Source organism: Choloepus didactylus, chromosome 20, assembly GCF_015220235.1.
Source record: "Choloepus didactylus isolate mChoDid1 chromosome 20, mChoDid1.pri, whole genome shotgun sequence".
Classification (NCBI taxonomy): Eukaryota; Metazoa; Chordata; class Mammalia; order Pilosa; family Megalonychidae; genus Choloepus; species Choloepus didactylus.
In genome coordinates this window covers 63,562,213-63,581,397 of record NC_051326.1, presented here as the reverse complement: position 1 = coordinate 63,581,397, position 19,185 = coordinate 63,562,213, and the positions used below count along the sequence as shown (strand labels likewise).

At 36.9% G+C, this 19,185-nt stretch overlaps 1 long non-coding RNA gene across 1 annotated transcript in view; it reads right to left on the bottom strand.

Annotated features, from left to right (window-relative positions):
• Positions 1-1,415: 1,415 nt before the first annotated feature.
• Positions 1,416-19,185, bottom strand: part of LOC119516784 — a 50,382-nt gene continuing 32,612 nt past the window's right edge. The window contains exon 3 of the long non-coding RNA XR_005213372.1: positions 1,416-2,032. This is a non-coding gene — a long non-coding RNA (uncharacterized LOC119516784). The remainder of the gene's footprint in view (positions 2,033-19,185) is intronic.

Below are 19,185 nucleotides of genomic sequence, written 5' to 3'. Positions count from 1 at the left end.
GGAATATTTCCACATTTTACCCCAGTCTCTCAAGGGGGCTTTTCAAATACTTTTTCATTCTCAGCCCAAATTATGCTGGGATATATAAAGGCTTCATACTATCCTGTACAAACCAGATTATCAATCCCTATTCAAGGTTCCATATAATTATGGTGTTCGAATAAGCAGACTATACAAGTTAAATTATATAAGTGTGCTACAGAAAATAAAGAATTACCAGGAAATAAACATCTCTACCTTGGGTCTCACACAGCAAGCTGAAGTTTTAAAACACAGTCAATATCATCCTTTACACTTTAGTCTGATTTAACAGTCTTCACAAAGGCCATTTTGTTCATATCTCTAATTGAAGTCTGAGATCTTTTCTACCTTCTTTAACATTTGCTGTTTGGAGTAAAGTTGTCAATCATAGCTACCAAACTCTAGCTCTGAGTCTCAGACGTCACACAGACACCCAAAGTTCCAGGCACTGATCAGGCTATACACAAGAACTCATTATCTCAGAATTTAGAAATAACGATCAACTCAGGAATAGATGTAATTTCTATAAGAGCTTACAATCGAGGAACCATTACAATAAGCCTCCCCTGATAACCGATGCTCTCAGATTCAATTCTCAGAGTATGGAAATTATAGTTAGTCCATATTAGTGAGGCATTATAATGTCTGTCTTTTCACTTTTGGCTTATTTCATGCAACATACTGTCCTCAAGGTCCATTTACCTAGTTGCATACCTCACAACTTCATTTCTTCTTGCAGCTGCTGTATATTCCATTGTATGTATACACCACAGTTCACCATTCTTTTCATCAGTCAATGTAACCTTAGGCCACCTCCATACATTGTGAATCATGAAGAATACTGACCCAATAACGGGGTTGCAGAGAACCATATGGCAACCCCATACTCAGCTTCATGTGGAACCATTTATCAGATTGTTCAGGTTCCAGGGAAAGAGAATCAATAAGAGATATCTAAATAAAAGATTTTATAAAAATGTCTCATGCAACTGTGGGGATGCATGAGTCCAAATTTTGTAGGGCAGGAAGTGAACTGGCAAATCCAATAAAGGTGTTCGATGAACTCCTCAGGCAGCGAGCTGGCAACTCAAATGAAGGTGTTCAATTATCTCAGGCAGCAAACTGGCAACTCTGATGAACTCCTCAGGAAATGCTTTTCTGGCTAGCCAAATAAGTGGCAAAGGTCCTCTGTCTCACTTAAAAGACTTCAATTGATTGGATTCAATCCAACTGACTGAATTCTCTCATTGTGGAAGACATGCCCTTTGTTGATGTAATCAGTCACAGCTGCAGTCAATTGACTAATGATTTAATAAACCAGCCTTCTGATTTACTGAGCAGCCACAAATGTCCTTGCAGTAACAGGCCAGTGCTTGCTTGACCAGATGCCTGGGCACCATCACATGGCCAAGTTGACACATGAACCTAACCATCACAGTCCACCCCTTCTCAACTTGGCAGTTGTAAGTATCTCTTAAAACCATACTTTATCTTTAAGTAAAGAGCAATAAGAGACATATGTTTTGCCTAGCAAATCTCCACTGTCCTGTGAAGAACCAGAAATGCACTAAATCTCTCCAGAATAGGAGACATTAACTCTTAAAATTGATTTCCTTTAACTTAAACACTGTGAAATGAAAAATACAGCTTATGTCATATAAGGGGATAAGGTAGAGAAGAAAACAAAGACATTTGCTTTACAGACAAATACAAACACTCATAACAAAACAAGAAGGAAATATTCATGCCATCATAGTCCTTGTTTCCATAACTGGTCACGTGGTCAGAGTTCATATAAATCACTACTTTCTTCCACTACCCATTCCATGTTCCCTTGGCTCTCAGCAAGCACTTCAGCTGGCCATGTTTCTTTACCTGGTGTGGTGACTCAAACCTTCATTCCTGAAGTTTCTTGGCCTAGGGAATTCCTGATATTCTTGCAAGCATTGGGGACTACCAATTTAACAGGCCAAGGACTTGATCATGGGGCTTGACCATAAGAAACTTCTTGCTGAAAAGGAGAAGATAAGCATACTTAAAACTATGCTTCAAAGTCACACTCAGAGAACCTGTTTTGTTGCTCAGATGTGGCCTCTCTCTAAGCAAACTTTGCAGGTAAAATCACTGCTCTCCTCCCTATGTGGGAAATGACTCCCAGGGATAAGACAGGAACTGGCAACTTGGAATTGAGAAAGCCTTCTTGACCAAAAAAGGGGAAGAGAAATGAAACAATGTAAAGTTTCAGTGGTTGAGAGATTCAAATGGAGTCAAGAGGTCCTTCTGGGGGTTATTCTAATGCAGATTAAAACAGCTAGAAGTTCTAACTGTTGAACTGCAATGCAGCAGCCTTGTTTGTTGAAGACAACTGTATATGTAGCTTCTACGGTGTTAACAAATGAGTGTGAAAACCATGTAGCTCACACTCCCTTTATCCAGTATATGGAGACAAGAGTAGAAAAATGGCAAGAAAAAAAGTAAATGAATAATAGAGGGGGATGTGGGGATGAGTTGTTTAAGTGTTCTTTTCACTTTTATTTTTATTCCTATTCCTATTTTTATTTTTATTACTTGTTTTTGGAATACTGAAAATATTCAAAATTTGTTGCAATGAAAGCACAACTGTATGATGATACTGTGAACAATTCACTGTAAACTTTGGATTATTGTATGGTATGTGACTATATCTCAAAATTGCCAGGTAAAAAAGTTTTAATAAATAATAAATTCAAAAATATTTCAATTAAAATAACTAAGTGAAAAAAAAATCTATGGGATGCAGTAAAGCAGTGCTGAGAGAAATTTATGGCTAGAAATTTATAGCTCTAAACACATTAAAAAGAAAGAGCTCAAAACAAAGGCCAAACTGAGCAACTAAAGAAGCTGGAGAATGAACAGCAAACTAATCCTAAAGTAAGAAGAAAAGAAATAAAGATTAAAGAAGAATGAAATGATCTGGAGAAACAAAAAAAAAGAAAAAAGAAAAAGAGAGAGAGAATAAATGAAACCAAAAGTTGGTTCTTTGAAAGGATCAACAACATTGACAAATCCTTAGACTAACAAAGTCAAAGAGATGATACAAATAAAGAAAATCAGAAATGGGAGGGGGGTCATTACTATGGCTACCAAAGAAATTTAAAAATTCCTAAGAGGACACTACAAACAACAAATGTACACCAACAAATTAGACTAATTATAGGAAATGGACAATTTCCTGCAAACACATAACCTAGACTGACCTCAGAAGCCACAGAACATCTTAACAAATCTATCACAGGTAAAGAGATCCAGTCATCAAAATACTTACCACAAAGAAGAACCAAGGGCCAGACGGCTTCACAGGGGAATTTTACCAAAGTTTCCTAAAATAACTGACTACATTCCTGTTTAAATTCTTTCAAAAAATTTGAAGAAAAAGGAACAGTACAACTGATCTTATGAAGGGAACATCACTCTAATACCAAAACCAGATACAGATACTACAACAAAGAACTACAGGCCAATCTCTCTAGTGAATACAGATGAAAAAATTCTCAACAAACTACTTGCAAATTTAACCCAAAGATACATTAAAAGAATTATATACCATGAGCAAGTGAAGTTTATTCCAGGCATGCAAGGGAAGGTCAACATAAGGAGATCAATGTAATACAACACATCAAGAAATCAAATGGGAAAAAAATCAAATGATGATCTCAATAGATGCTGAAAAAAGATGTGACAAAATCTACCATCCTTTTTTGACAAAAACACTTCAAAAGATGGGAATCAAAGGAAACTTCTTAGTATGATAAAAGGCATACATAAAACCCACAGATAGCATAGAATTCAGCAGTGAGAGACTGAAAGTCTTCCCCCTAATTTCAAAAATGAGAAACGGATGCCCACCAGCACCACTATTGTTCAACATAGTGCTAGAAGTTCTAGGCAGAGCAATTAGGCAAGAAACAGCAATAAAAGGCATCCATATAGAAAGGAAGATGTAAAACTTTCACTATTCACAAATGATATGATCGTATGTTTCAAAAATCCTGGGAGATCAATGGCAGAGCTACTTGAGCTGATAAATTAAGTAGAGTGTAGATCAATGCACAAAAATCAGTAATGTTTCTACACACTAATGATCTAACTGAAAAGGTATTCATGAAAAAAATCCCATTTGCAAGAGTAAATAAAAGAATCAAGTTTCTAGGAATAAACTTATCCAATATCTCTACACAGAAAATTACAAAAATTTATTAAATAATATAAAGAGGACCTAAAGCAGTGAAAACATATTCCATGTTCATGGATAGGTACAGTAAACATCATTAAGATGTCAATTTTACCCAAATTCATCTACAGATTCAATGCAATTCCAATCAAAATTCCAACAACCTAACTTGCAGACTTGGAAATCTAGTTAATAAATCTATTTGGAAGGGTACGGGGCCTCAAATTACCAAAAACACCCTAAAAAAGAAGTAGAAGGAATCACACTTCCTGACTTTAAAACCTATTATAAGGGCAGGGCAAGAGGGCGGAGTGGTGAGGTGTAAGTTTTAGTTACTCCTCTGGGGCAGCTGGTAGATAACCAGGAACTGTGTGGAACAGACACTGCAGAGAAATCTGAGTTTGGACACACATCATATAACAGTCACAAACATGTGGAGAAGCTGAGATCAGTGAAATCTGTAAGTTCTTGTGGTCAAGGGGCCCACACCCCTACCCACCAGGCACAATCCCAAGGGAGGAGGGGATGTCAATGCTGGGAACTTGGAGGGAGAACTGCAGTTGAGGAACTGAATAACAAACTCAGACTGCTGAACAAAAACTCCAACCACAGATAAACTGAGACCAGGCACCAGAGAATCTGGAAGCAGTCAGCCCAGCAGAGAGGAGACAAGGCTAGCAAAAACAGAAAAAAAAAAAAGAAAAACAAAGACTTTTGGAGTTGGGGGTGAATACAATACAGACAAGGGCTGGGCTCAAACAGAATCAGGCATATATGCAAACCCAAGGGGCCAAAGCCCTTCTCTGAAAAGCTGGTTTTTCTGGTTTCTTGATTGCTCCTCAACTGCTCTCCAACACCTTGTCTTTCTGCATTTCAGTAGCCATCTCAGAACTGCAAGGACTGAAATAAAGGGCTTTTCTTTAAACAGTCTATACTGGGTCCTTCTTTTTCTTTCTTTTTTTTAAATCTTTTTCTCTTTTATAAAATACCTATTCTAAGTAGCCCATTACAGAGAGCTTCAAAAACTTGGAATTTAATTTAGGCCCAGGCAAGAACAGAGCTAAGATAGTTCTGAGGGACAAAGCAATAAGTCAAGTGGGGAAGAAAATTCACTAAAGACCATAACTTTCCCAAAAAAGGGGATGTGGTGCAGCACCAGTGGCAGCCCCCCACTGGGGAACTCAGACCCCAGGGGCTGGAATTCAGAAACCAGCTCCAGTCAGCCATGCTGACAGAGACAGGGTCACTGGGAGAACTAAAGGCTCCATATCTCCTCACACTGGTGGGAGAGCTGCAGGCTGGAAAGTGCCACCTGCTGGACAGCACAGGAAAAGCACAGAGTCTAAAGGCCTCACAGGAGGGCCTCATTCTTAAGGAAACTCCATATCCTCCTCCTGAGACCTGGGCCTCTCTGGACTGGGAAAACCTGAGTGGGGCTGACCATATCTCAGGAGACCCTCACACAAAAAGGCTACATAGAGACAAGGCAAGAAACAGAAAAATAAGAGGTGAAAAACTTCAATCAACTAACTAGAATGTAAGTTAGCGGCCTAGAATAAGCTGAACTGAACACCAAAGTTTAGAGAACAGAGCCAAGAAAATGAAAACCATAGGTAAAAGAGATAAAACAGGAAGTCTGAAGAGGCAGAAGAAAGGACCAGTGAATTCATACAGTCAAAAGAACAGAAGGTGAAAAGAATGGAGAAATACGAGTAGGGTCTTAGGGAGCTGACTGTAACATGAAGCACATGAATATATGTGTTATGGGTGTCCCAGAGGGAGAAGAGAGGAGAAAAGGGGAAGAAAGAATAATAGAAGAAATATTCACTGAAAATGTCCCAACTCCTAAGAAAGACAGAAAATTACAGATTCAAGAAGTACAGCATACCGGAAACAGAACAGATCCCAGTAAACATACTCCCAAACACTTACAGAAGAAATTGTCCAATGTCAAAGACAACCACAGAATTCTGAAAGGAGCAAGAGAAAAGCAATCCATCACATACAAGCGAAGCTCAATAAAACTATGTACAGATTTCTCTGCAGAAACTACAGAGTTAAGAAGACAATGGTATGATATATTTAAGATACTGAAAAAGAAGAACTGCCAACTGAGAATTTTTGAAAACTGTCCTTCAAAAATGAGGGAAAGATTAAAATATTTTCAGACAGACACTGAGAGAGTTTGTGAATAACAGACTGGTGCTACAAGAAATACTGAAGGAAGAGCTTCAGGCTGATAGGAAAAGACAGGAGAGAGAGGTTTGGAGAAGAGTGTAGAAATGAAGATTATCAGGAAGGGTAAAAGCAGAGAGGGAAAAAATAAGATGTGACATATAAAATCCAAAAGACTAAATGGCAGAAGAAAGTTCTGCCCTTACAGTAATAACACTAAATGCTAATGGATTAAATTCCCCAATAAAAACACAGACTGGCTGAATGGATTAAAAAACAGGACCCATCTATATGCTATCTAAAAGAAACTCACTTTAGACACAAGGGCAAACAAAGGCTGAAAGTGAAAGATTGGAAAAAGATATTTCATACAAACAACAACAACAAAAAAGTGGGAGTAGCTATATTAATATCAGACAAATTTACTTCAAAAGTAAAACAATTAAAAGAGACAAAAGGGTCAATTTATCAAGAACACATAACAAACAAAATTATTTATGCATCAAGCCAGAGTTCCCCAAAATTCAGGAGGCAAACACTGTTGCTGACAGGGCAGCGCAGGAATGAGACACAGACACAAAGTTAAGAATTAAGAGAGCAGGGGGCCCACTGCAACTCATGCTAAGTGGACAATAATGCAACTTTGCTCCAGTTATTTATTTCAGAAGATCAGGGAGTATACACTAAATGTCCTCAGGCTCAGGAAAGCCCACCAGATACCTATGGTTACATCCTGTTGCATATAAGAAGGAACAATCTAGGTTTAGGACAATAGTAAACATTGTCATCATAGTCACAAGACACATATCTTTACAGGGTGGGCCCGCATGGTGTTCCATGCAGGCCTGTGGCTTAGCGTTCTAAGCCACCACCCTAGATATGCCTCAGGCAACATGGAAGACTCACTTTCCCACAAAACACTAAAAACACTGAAAGGGGAAGTAGATAACTCTACAATAATGGTTGGAGATTTCAATAAACTGCTGTCATCAATGGACAGAACATCCAGAGGATTAACAAGGAAATGAAGATGTTGAATTGTATAATTAACAAGGAAATGGAGACGTTGAATTGTATAATAAACAAACTAGAATTGACAATTATACATTACACCCCGTAACAGCAGGATACACATTTTTCTCAAGTGCTCACGCAATATTCTCTAGAATAGACCATATGTTAGGTCACAAAGCAAGTCTCAACAAATTTACAAAAATTGATGTTTATACAAAATACTTTCTTGGATTATAATTGAATGAAGTTGGAATAAATAACAGGCAGAAGGTCATAAAATTCAAATATATGGAGACTAAACAACACATTCTTGGAAAACTGGTGGGTAAAGGAAGAAATTACAAGAGAAATTATTAAATATCTCAAGGTAAATGACAATGAAAACACAACATAGAAAGACTTATGGGATGCAGCAAAGGCAGTGCTGAGAGGGAAATTTATTGCCCTAAACACCTATATTAAAAGAGAAGAGAGAGCAAAAACTGAGGAATTAACTGTCCACCTGGAGGAACTAGAGAAAGAACAGCAAACTAACTCCAAAGCAAACAGAAGGGAAGAAATAACAAAGATTAGGGCAAAAATAAATGAAACTGAGAACAGGAAAACAATAGAGAAAATCAACAAAACCAGAACTTGACTCTGTGAGAAAATCAACAAAACTGATGGACCCTACCTAGGCTAACAACAACAATGCAATCAGAAATAGGAAAGGAAACACAACTACTTACCCTGCACAAATAAAGGAGATAATGAGAAGATACTAAGAGCAACAATATGCTAATAAACTAGACAACTTACACAAAATGGACAACTTCCTAGAAAAGCATGAACAATAAACATTGACCCTTGGAAGAAATAGATGACCCCAACAAACCAACCACAAATAAAGAGATTGAGACAGTCATCAAAAAAACTACCAAAACAGAAACCCCAGAACCAGATGGCTTCACATGTGAATTCTACAAAGCATTCAAGAATTAATACCAATCTAGCTCAAATTCTTCAAAAAATTGAAGAGGAGGGAAAGCTACACAACTCATTCTAAGAAGTCAACATCACCCTAATACCAAAATCATATCAAGATACTACAAAAAAATTTTAGAACAATCCCTTTAATGAATATAGATGCAAAAATTCTCAACAAAATATTTGCAAATCGAATCCAGCAGCACATTAAAAGAATTATACACCACAACCACATGGAGTTTATTGCAGGTATCCAAGGCTGGTTCAACACAAGAAAATCAATTATTGTAATACACCACATCATTAAATCAAAGCAGAAGAACCCATGATCACCTTGATCGAAGCAGAAAAAGCATGTGACAAAATTCAACATCCTTTCCTGATGAAAACACTTTCAGGGATACGAATAGAAGGGAATTTTCTCAATATGATAAAACAGTATATGAAAAACCCACAGCTAACATTAAACTCAGTGGGGAGAAACTGAAATCTTCCCCTCTAAGATCAGGAACAAGACAGGGATGCCCACTGTCACCACTGTTATTCAACATTGTGCTGGAAGTTTTAGCTAGAACAATTAGGCAAGAAAAAGAAATAAAAAGCATTCAAATTGGAGAGGAAGAAGTAAAACTATCACTCTTTACATGATTCTGTATGTAGAAAATCCAGAAAAATCTACAGCAAAGCTATTAGAACTAATCAATGAATACACCAAAGTGGCAGGCTAGAAGATCAACATACAAAAATCTGTAGTGTTCTTATACACAAGTAATGTACAAGAGGAAGAAATAAAGAAAAAAGTTCCATTTATAATAGCAACCAAAAGTATCAAGTATTTAGGGATAAACTTAACAAAGGCCAAAAAGACCTATACAAAGAAAACTACAAGAAACTGCTAAAATAAATCAAACAGGACCTTAAAAAAATGGAAGAACATACTGTGTTCATGGATGGAAGACTAAATATAATTAAGATATCAATTCTATATAACTGATTTATACATTCAATGCAATACCAATTAAAATCCCAACAACTTTCTTTGCAGAAATAGAAAAAATAACCCAATTTATTGAAGGTCAAGGTGCCCTGAATAGCCAAAAATATCTTGAGAAAGAGGAAAGAAGTTGGAGGTCTCACACTACCTGACTTTAAAGCATATTACAAAGCTACAGTATTACTAAGTATATACTCAGAGAAACTGAAAGTTAACACAAGAATGGACATTAGTAAACCAATGTTTATCGTGGCATTATTCACAATAGCCAAGAGATGGAAACAGCCCAAATGCCCATATATGGATGAGTGGATAAACAAACTGGTACATACATGATAGAATACTATGCAGCTGTAAGACAGAACAAAGACATGGAACATATAATAACATGGATGGACCTTGAAGACATTATGTTGAGAGAAGTTAGCAAGAAACAAAAGAATAAATAATGTATGGTAGCACTAATATGAACATTAATGGGCAAACTTTGAGAATTAGAACCTGATAACAGGCTACCAGGAGATAGAAGGACGGTAGAGATCAGGCATTTGATGCTGAAGGACTACAGAATGTTCAGCAGGCTTGATTGTATAGACCCAGAAACAGATAGCATAATACTGTGTGATGGTAGCACAATATTGTAACTATACTGAAAAAAGATGTCCATGATTAAAGCTGAAAGAGGTGGGCTAGAAGCATGTATGACACCTGCGGCAAAGACAGAAGATAAAGACTGGGACTGTTTAACTTAGCAAAAACTGTAGTGGTCAATGACTGTGATTAAATATACAAATATAAATCTGTTTTTGCATGTGGGAGAACAAATGAATGTCAACCATGCAGAGTGTTGGAAAGGGGAAGGCTGTGGGAAAAAATATCAACAAAGCAAACTGGAGTCTATGGTCCATGGTAACATTGTAATATGCTTCCATTAAATGTAACAAAGGCAATATACCAAAGTTAAATGAGTATGAGAAGGGGATATAAGGGAGGGACATGGGATTCGTGGTGGTTTTGTTGTCTGACCCTATTGTATTGTATTGTATGGTATTTATTTTTCTTATCTTTTTCATTACTGATTAAAAAAACCTTTTTTCTGTAGTAATCTATATGTTCAAGTGCTGATTGTGGTGATAAGTGCACAACTGTATAATACCATGAACAACTGATTGTATACCATGCATAATTATATGGTGTATGAATATATATCTATAAAATTGTATGGAGAAATATAAACAAGGATAAAAGTGCTGGAGAAAACATGGAGAGAGGATGTACGTATTTACTGTGGTTAGGAGGCAGAATGGTACAGCCTTTCTGGAGCAAAGTGGGTGGTTCCACATGAAGCCAAGGATGTGGGTGCCATAAGGTCCTGCAACCTCAACAGGGAGCATTTACTTGGAGGATCTGAGAGCAGGAACATGAATGGACATTTGCACACTAGTGTTTATGGAGACAGTATATATGATTTGCAATGGGTAGAGGTGGTCTAAGGGTACAGTGACTGAGTAACAGAATGGTGAACTGTTGTGTGTGCATACAAGGAAATACTGAGCTACTGCAAGGAGGTGTGAAGCTGTGAGTCACACAATGAGGGGAATGGAACCTGCAGACAGAATTTTGAGTGAACTATGCCAGAAACAAAGGCAAACACTATAATCCCTCACCAATATGGATTAACTACAATTTGTAATCTCAGAATTGAACCTTAGAGCACAGCTTATCAGGGGAATGCTTATTGTAATGCTCCCTAGATTGTAAGGTCTTACAGCAGTCACATGTATTCCTGAAATCTAATGGCTACATCCAGATTCGGAGATGCTGATGCTTTTGTGTATAACCTGATTGATCCCTGGAACTTTGGGTATCTGTGTGAAACCTGAAACTCAGCTAGACCTCGGCAGATATGAATATCAGTATTAGCACATATAGCGACTGTTAAAAAAGCTGAAAAAGAATCCAGACTTCAAACAGAGATATGAATGAAGCAGATGTGGTTAGGACTAGGGAAAATCGAGCCAAAGGATAAACTACAATACTGACTGTGTTTTACAACTTCAAATTCCATGTGAGATCAAGGGAAGAGATGTTCAGTTGGTTCAAGATCTGTGTTTCCTAAACAATTTAATTTGCACAGTTCATTTAAATGCCATAATTACATGAAAGTTTTAATAGGAAGTGATACCTGGTAGGTTTGCATAGGTTAGTGTGAAATAGCAACACATCCCAAAGTAATCTGGACAGAGAATAAAAATATATATGCAGGGCCTCCCTGAGGAGCTGGGGGAAAATGCAGAGTTGTTGGGCTTCCTCACCCAGATTATTGACGATGTTCTTCGCAAACACTGAGGACTGGTGGTTTGGTGTGTCAAGCTATCACGGGACTTGCCCTTATGAAGCTTGTCACTGCAAACGAGAGGCTAAACCTGCTTATAATTGTGCCTAAGAGTCTCCCCCTGAGTACCTCCTTGTTGCTCAGATGTGGCCCTCTCTCTAGCTAAGCCAACTCACTGGGTGAACACACTGCCCTCCCCTCTATGGGGGATCTGACTCCCAGGGGTGTAAATCTCCCTGGTGAAGCAAGATAGGACTCCCAGGGATTAATGTGGACCTGACATTGTGGGATTGATAATATCTTATTGACCAATAGGGGGAAGTAAAATGAAATTAAATGAAGTTTCAGTGGCTGAGAGATTCCAAATGAAGTTAAGAGGTCACTTACGCACTATATGGATAACCATTTTAGGTTTTAATGCATTGAAATAGCTAAAAGTAAATACCTGAAACTATCAAACTTCAGCCCAGTAGACATGACTCTTGAAGACTATTGTATAGCAATGTAGTTTACAAGAGTTGACAGTGTGATTGTGAAAGTCTTGTGGATTGCACTCCCTTTATCTGGTGTATGGATGAATGAGTAGAAAAATGGGGACAAAAAACTAAATGAAAAATAGGGTGTGTGGGGGGTGTTTTGGGTGTTCTTTACTTTCACTTTTTATTCTTATTTTCACTTTTTCTGGTACAAGGAAAGTGTTCAAAAAATAGATTGGGGTGATGAATGCAAATATATGATGGTAATGTACAATTTATTGTACACTTTCGATGATGTATGGTTTGTGAATATTATCTCAATAAAATTGAATAAAAAAAAAACTATTATAAAGCAACAGTGGTCAAAATAGCATGGTCCTGCCACAAAGAGATGTATTGTTCAATGGAATCAAATTGAGAGTTCAAAATAGACCCACAGGATCTATGGTCAATTGACTTTTTTTTTTTTTTTTACTTAAATTCAGTTTTATTGAAATGGTCAATTGACTTTTGACAAGGCCCCCAAATCCACTGAACTGGGACAAAGGAGTCTCTTCAACAATGGGGCTGGGAGAATGGATACCCATATTCAGAAGAATGAAAGAAAACCCTATCTCTATACATAAATAAACTCAAAAGTGGATCAAAGATCTAAAATATAAGAGCCAGTATAACTCCTAGAAGATACCTTAGGGAAACATCTTCAAGACCTAGTAACAGGAGGTAGTGTCTTAGAGCTGACACCCAAAGCACAAGCGATGAAAGAAAAAATAGGTATTTGAGAACTCCTCAAAATCAAATGATTCTGGCATCAAAGGACTTTGTCAAAAAGGTCCTTTGTCAAAAAGGTGAAGAGGAAGCCAACTCAATAGGAGAAAATATTTGGAAGCCACGTATCTGATAAGGAACTGCTATCCAGCATACATAAAAGAATTCTACAATTCAATGATAAAATTTCAAACAGCTCAATTGTAAAATGGGGGAAACATGAAATAACTGAAATAGTGTAACTGTAACCCATAACATTCTTTGAAATTTGTTCTGTAACTACTTGTTAATTCATACTTTGAAACTTACCACTCTTCCATATATATGTTATATCATTCAATTTAAAAAAAAATGAAAAGCATTTTTCTGAAGAGGAAATACAAGTGGCTAAAAATCACATGAAAATATGTTTGTCTTCATCAGTCATTAGGGAAATGCAAATCAATCCACAAGATATCATCTCACAACTATAGGCATGGCAGTCATTAAACAAGAAACTACAGGTATTGCAGAGGATATGGAGAAACTGGAACTCAATCCACTGCTAGTGGGAATGTATAATGGTACAGCTGCTGTAGAAGACAGTTTGGTGGTTCCTCAGAAAACTAAATATCAGGTTACCCTATTACCTGGCAATTCCACTATTTAGTATATACTCAAATATGAAAGCAGTGACATGAACAGACATTTGCACACTGATGTTCATAGTGGCATTATTCACAATTGCCAGAAGATGGAAACAATCCAAGTGCCCTTCAGCCAATGAGTGGATAAACAAAATGTGGCATATACATTTGACGGAATACTGTGCAGCAGTAAGAAGGAATGAGGTTCTGAAATGTGACAACATGGATGACTCCTGAGGACAATACTGAGAGAAATAAGTCAGATACAAAGAAGAGATATTGTATATCACTATATGATCCCCCCCTTGATAATGTATAATTAGTTATAAAATATACAATATAGGGGACCTAGAGATAGAAGCTAGAGAAGGGGGAGTGATTACTTAATATGTACAGATTTGTTAATCAGGTTTAACTTAAAGGTATGGGAATGGACGGGGTGATAGTTTGTTAATGGTATTATAAATATCAATTCCATATTGAAGGCAAACATGATTGAAAGGGTTTGTTTAATGTCATGTATCTCACAGATAAGTACGACCAATATAAATAAGTCCTTGCATGATCTACTTCCAAGGTATGACACTCGTACAAAGAGTTAACAGAGTGGTATATGGGAAAAATTACCTATTGCAGACTATGGACTATATTTAATTGGAATACCTTACTAATACCACAGCAATACCAGGGGTAAATAATTGGGGAGAGGGACAAGAATTAGGGGGATTTTTGGTTATGATAACTGCCCAAAATTTGAGAGTCATGATGATTGTACAACTAAGTGAAGATAATGTGACACCGATTGTTTATCTTGGGCAGAATATATGTTATGTGAAATTAGGAACCCCCTACTTAAGTCAAGCTCTTGATCTTGAGGCTTGCTCTTGTGAAACTTATGGCTGTAAAGGAGAGACTAAGCCTACCTATAATTATGCCTAACAGTCACTTCCAGAGAACCATTTTGTTGCTCAGATGTGGCCTCTTTCTCTCTAAGCCCAACTTTTCAAACAAATTCACTACCCTCCCCTCTACATGGGACATGATCCCTGGTGACATGGGGCATGACTCCCAGAAATGAGCCTAGCCCTGACATTGTGGGATTGAGAATGCCTTGTTGAACAAAAGGGGAAAAAGAAATGTAAGAAAATAAGGTTTCAGTGGCTAAGAGATTCCAGAGTTGATAGGCGATCCTGAAGGTTAGTCTTATGCAAGCTTCAGCAAGATACTGCCACAGTATCCCAAGCCTCAACTAACAGTATTCCTGAAAACCCTAGAGAATACACAGGTCTCTGAGACTGTATAAAAGTTTCACTCACTAAGTTTATTTTTCAGAAAAGTAAAACTCCAGATTGTTCCTATGCCAGGTAAGTACCCACACCCAAAGGCACTCATCTCTTCAAGAAACCAACCAGCTGCATTCTCCTTCCCCATAAAGTAGACACCCCTTTTCAAAATGAACAAGTTAGAGTGGTCATTGCCTAGATATCCCTGAGGATTGAGACAGTGATCTAATGAGAGGCAAGAATAGTGTCAGAAAAGATAGGATTTAACAAAAGATTACAACTATTGAGTCATTAGAGTTTTTCTTTTTTTCTTTCTTAGTCTATAGTATATTAGGACAGATTGAAGGAAATAACTGAAATTGTGAAACTGTAATCCATACCATACTTTGAAATTTACTCTATAACTACTCGTTAAACCATACTTTTAAAGTTATCACTTTTCTGTATACATATTTCACAATAAAAAGTTTAAAAAAATTCTATGACCAACCACATAGAGGTTTTACTGTAAACGCAAGTTTTTATTTATAATTTTTATTTTGAAATAATTTCAAACAGGACAGGTGCACAAATAATGTAAACTACTGGCAGAGAATTCCAACATACTCCCACCCAACATACTCCCAACTGTTAATATTCTGTCACATATGCCATATCATTTTATATATCCCATCTATCAATTTTCTAAACATATGAGCACAGGTTGAATACATCATTTTCCTTGAATAGTTAATATTTCCATGTAATTTCCTAATAAAACATTTAATATTGAGATAAAGCTTTTATTCTTATATTCAAGTTTTAACATATATCCTAATAATGTCATTTTGGCCATTTTACCCTCCATTATTAGATCCAGTCCAGTATCATGTATTGCATTTAGTTGTTACTACCTCTTTAATCTTTCTTTTTTTAACTGCAAAAATACATATATAAGGTTCATGAACTTTCCCATCTCAACTGCTTCCAAGCATACAATTTGGTGGTGTTAATCTCCTTAACAATACTGTGCCACAGTCAACACCATCCATTACCACAACTTTCCCTTTACCCCAAACTGAAACTTTGCACCCATTATTCATGAACAACTCATTCCTCCTCACACACACAACCCCTTGCCCCTGGTAAGCTCTACTACAGATTTTTAAAAACACAAGATTTTATCACTCTGGGATAAATACCTAATAGCGCAACTGCTAGATCTTATGGTACTTACATACAGTTTTTAAAGAAACCACCAAACTGATTTCCAGAATGGATACATTTCACAATGCCACCAACAATATGAAAATAGCAAGTTTCTCTGAAGACTCCATATTTAGTCTTATTATTATCATTATTTTCTTTTGGCCATTCTGGTGAGTACATAAGATAACTCAGTGTAATTTAAATTTGCATTTCCCTGATGACTAACATTTGCTAATTTGCCATATGTATAACCCTTGCAGTGAAATGTCTGTTCATCTCTTTTGTCCATTTCATGATTGGATTGTATGGGATTTCTCAGTGTTGAATTTTTTTTAATGCATTCTTGCTACAAATGTGTGTCATACATGTGGTTTTCAAATATGCTATCCAGGTCTATAACTTGTTTTTTCATCCTTTTAACAGGGCCCTTTGCAAAGCAATTTCTTAAATTTTGTTCAAGTCCAAATTACCAATCTTTTCTTTATGGATGACACTCTGGGGGTAAGTTCTAAAAACTCTGCCTAAGATGAGATCCTAAAGATTTACTCTGAGTATTTTTTTCTTTTTTTTTATTTTATGATTTAATTTAAAATCATGACCTATTTTGAGATAATTTTTGCATAATATGTAAATTATAGTTCTAAGTTCATTTTTCTTCCCAATTTCTCCAGCACCATTTTTTGAAAAGGCTATCTTTACTCCACTGAATTGTTTCTACCTACCTGTCAAAAATCTCATGGGAATATTTGTGTGGATGTATTTCAGGGTTTTCAATTGCTTTCCATCGATCAATGTGTCTATCCCTGCATCCATACCTGACAATCTTGACTAGCTATATAGTAAGTGTTGAATCAATGAAGTGAGTTCCTCTCACTTTATTCTTTTTCAAAATAGTCTTTGCTATTCTAGTTCATTTTTCATTCCATATAAATATTCAAATATTCTTGTGTAATTTTTCCAAAAATATCTTGATGGAATTTTGATGGGAATAGTCTAAAATCTGTGTATCAATTGAGAAGAACTGGTATCTTTACTATGTTAATTCTTCCATTCAAAATCAACTGATATTTAAATGCATTCATACCCCCTACAAAAAAAAAAGTGTATTTTAAAAAGTACCAACCATAACTCATCAATTACTTCATTAAAACTTAGGAAATGTCAACCAAGAAATAACAGACTGGCCTACAAGGCAATAAAAGCATTTATTTGGGGTCTTAAAACTGCAATTCAGAGAGCACAGATTCAGGTAGCAACCCAAATTTTGTCCCATCTTCAGGCTTCTGAGCAGGTTTTTAAAGAAAAAGGTTATATAAGGTGTTAATTATGATTGGTGGATATCTGGGGCTTTCTAAATATCCTTCAAGTTAGATAGTTTACTGATTTCTTCATTTTATAGTTGGTTCTGAGTGTTTGGATGTCCTCAAAAATATTGTGGCTTTTGGTTCTGCATACCTTGGGAGTTCATGATATCTGGCTGAAACATGCATAAGAGTGACTTCCTGAACGGTCTCCCAAATCCATTTTAAATCTCTTAGCAACTCATTTTGTTTTATCTCTTTTCTCAATATACAACCAAGTATCAACAAGGAATATTCCTTGACATTAGTCAACACCTCCAACATCAGCACTCAACACTCCTACCCTCAAACACAGTACATCAGCCATATTTATCCTCTTCTAAGTCCTCCAATATCTCAAGTTCTCCCTTCCTCAGAGTGTCCCATGCTTAATCAACTATGACTAGAACAGTTTCCATCTCCCTTCTTCTGGCTGCTGGCTGGTTTTCATTCTATAAGGTTAATCTTAACTAGTAAAAATTCAGAAAGACCAGCCATGACCATCCAATCTATGACAGGTCCTCCCATGACTTTCCTTAATATCACATATCATAATCTGTCCATGTAGATACTTATTTCTGGTTGTCTGATATATTCTCTTGCATTTAAGCTTCATTAAGAAATAATGTCTTTTTGCCACCTTTCTATTAACAAGAATAGAGACTTTAAAAGTAAGAATCTAAGAATAATGTCTGCACTGCCTGCCTCTATTAAAATATAGAAATTGCTTAACAAAGAATTTTAATAGTACATGGCCCTATGAAGTACCCAAAAGTTGAGGATTTCCAACATATGTTTAGACTCTGAGTTTCTAATTTAGGGGATAAATGGAAGTTACAAGATGTGTCTTTCTGTGCATTTCCTAATGCTCCTTTCCTGGAAGTAAAATGCAGATGTCCTAAGAGGTGAACCCTGGTGAGATTTTTCTGTCGATTTTGAAAATGTACTCAATCAAGTCTGTGCTACTTAACCTTCTATGCCACTGTTCCAGTTTGCTAATGCTGCCAGAATGCCAAACACCAGAAATGGATTGGCTTTTACAAAGGGGGTTTATTTGGTTACACAGTTACAGCCTTAAGGCCATAGAGTGTCCAAGGTAACATATCAACAATTGGGTACCTTCACTGGAGGATGGCCAATGGTGCCTGGAAATCCTCTGTTAGCTGGGAAGGCACATGGCTGGCTGGCATCTGCTCCAGAGTTCTGGTTTCAAAATGGCTTTCTCCTGGGACTTCCTCTCTATGCTTCAGCTTCTCTCCAAAATGTCACTATCAGTTGCTCTTGGGGCATTTGTCCTCTCTTAGCTTCCCTGGAGCAAAAGCCTGCTTTCAAAGGCTGTCTCCAAAATGTCTCTGTAATCTGCAGTTTGTCTCTCAGCTCTTGTGCATTCTTCAGTGTCCCTCTTGGCTGTAGCAAGCTCGTACCTCCTGTGTAAGCTTATACAGTGCTCTAGTAAACTAAACAAGGCCCATGCTGAGGGGGCAGGGCCACACCTCCACAGAAACTATCCAATCAGAGTCATCACCCACAGTTGGGTGGAGTGCATCTCCATGGAATCACCCAAAGAATTACAATCTAATTAACACTGATATATCTGCCCACACAAGATTACATCAAAGATAATGGCATTTTGGGGGGCATTATACACTCAAACCAGCACATTCCATCCCGCGGACCACAAAATGACATGATCTTTCCACATACAAAATGTATTCATCCCACAACAATATCAGTGAAACTTAAATCATTTCAGTAACAATAGTTAAGTACAAGATCCCACTAAATCAGT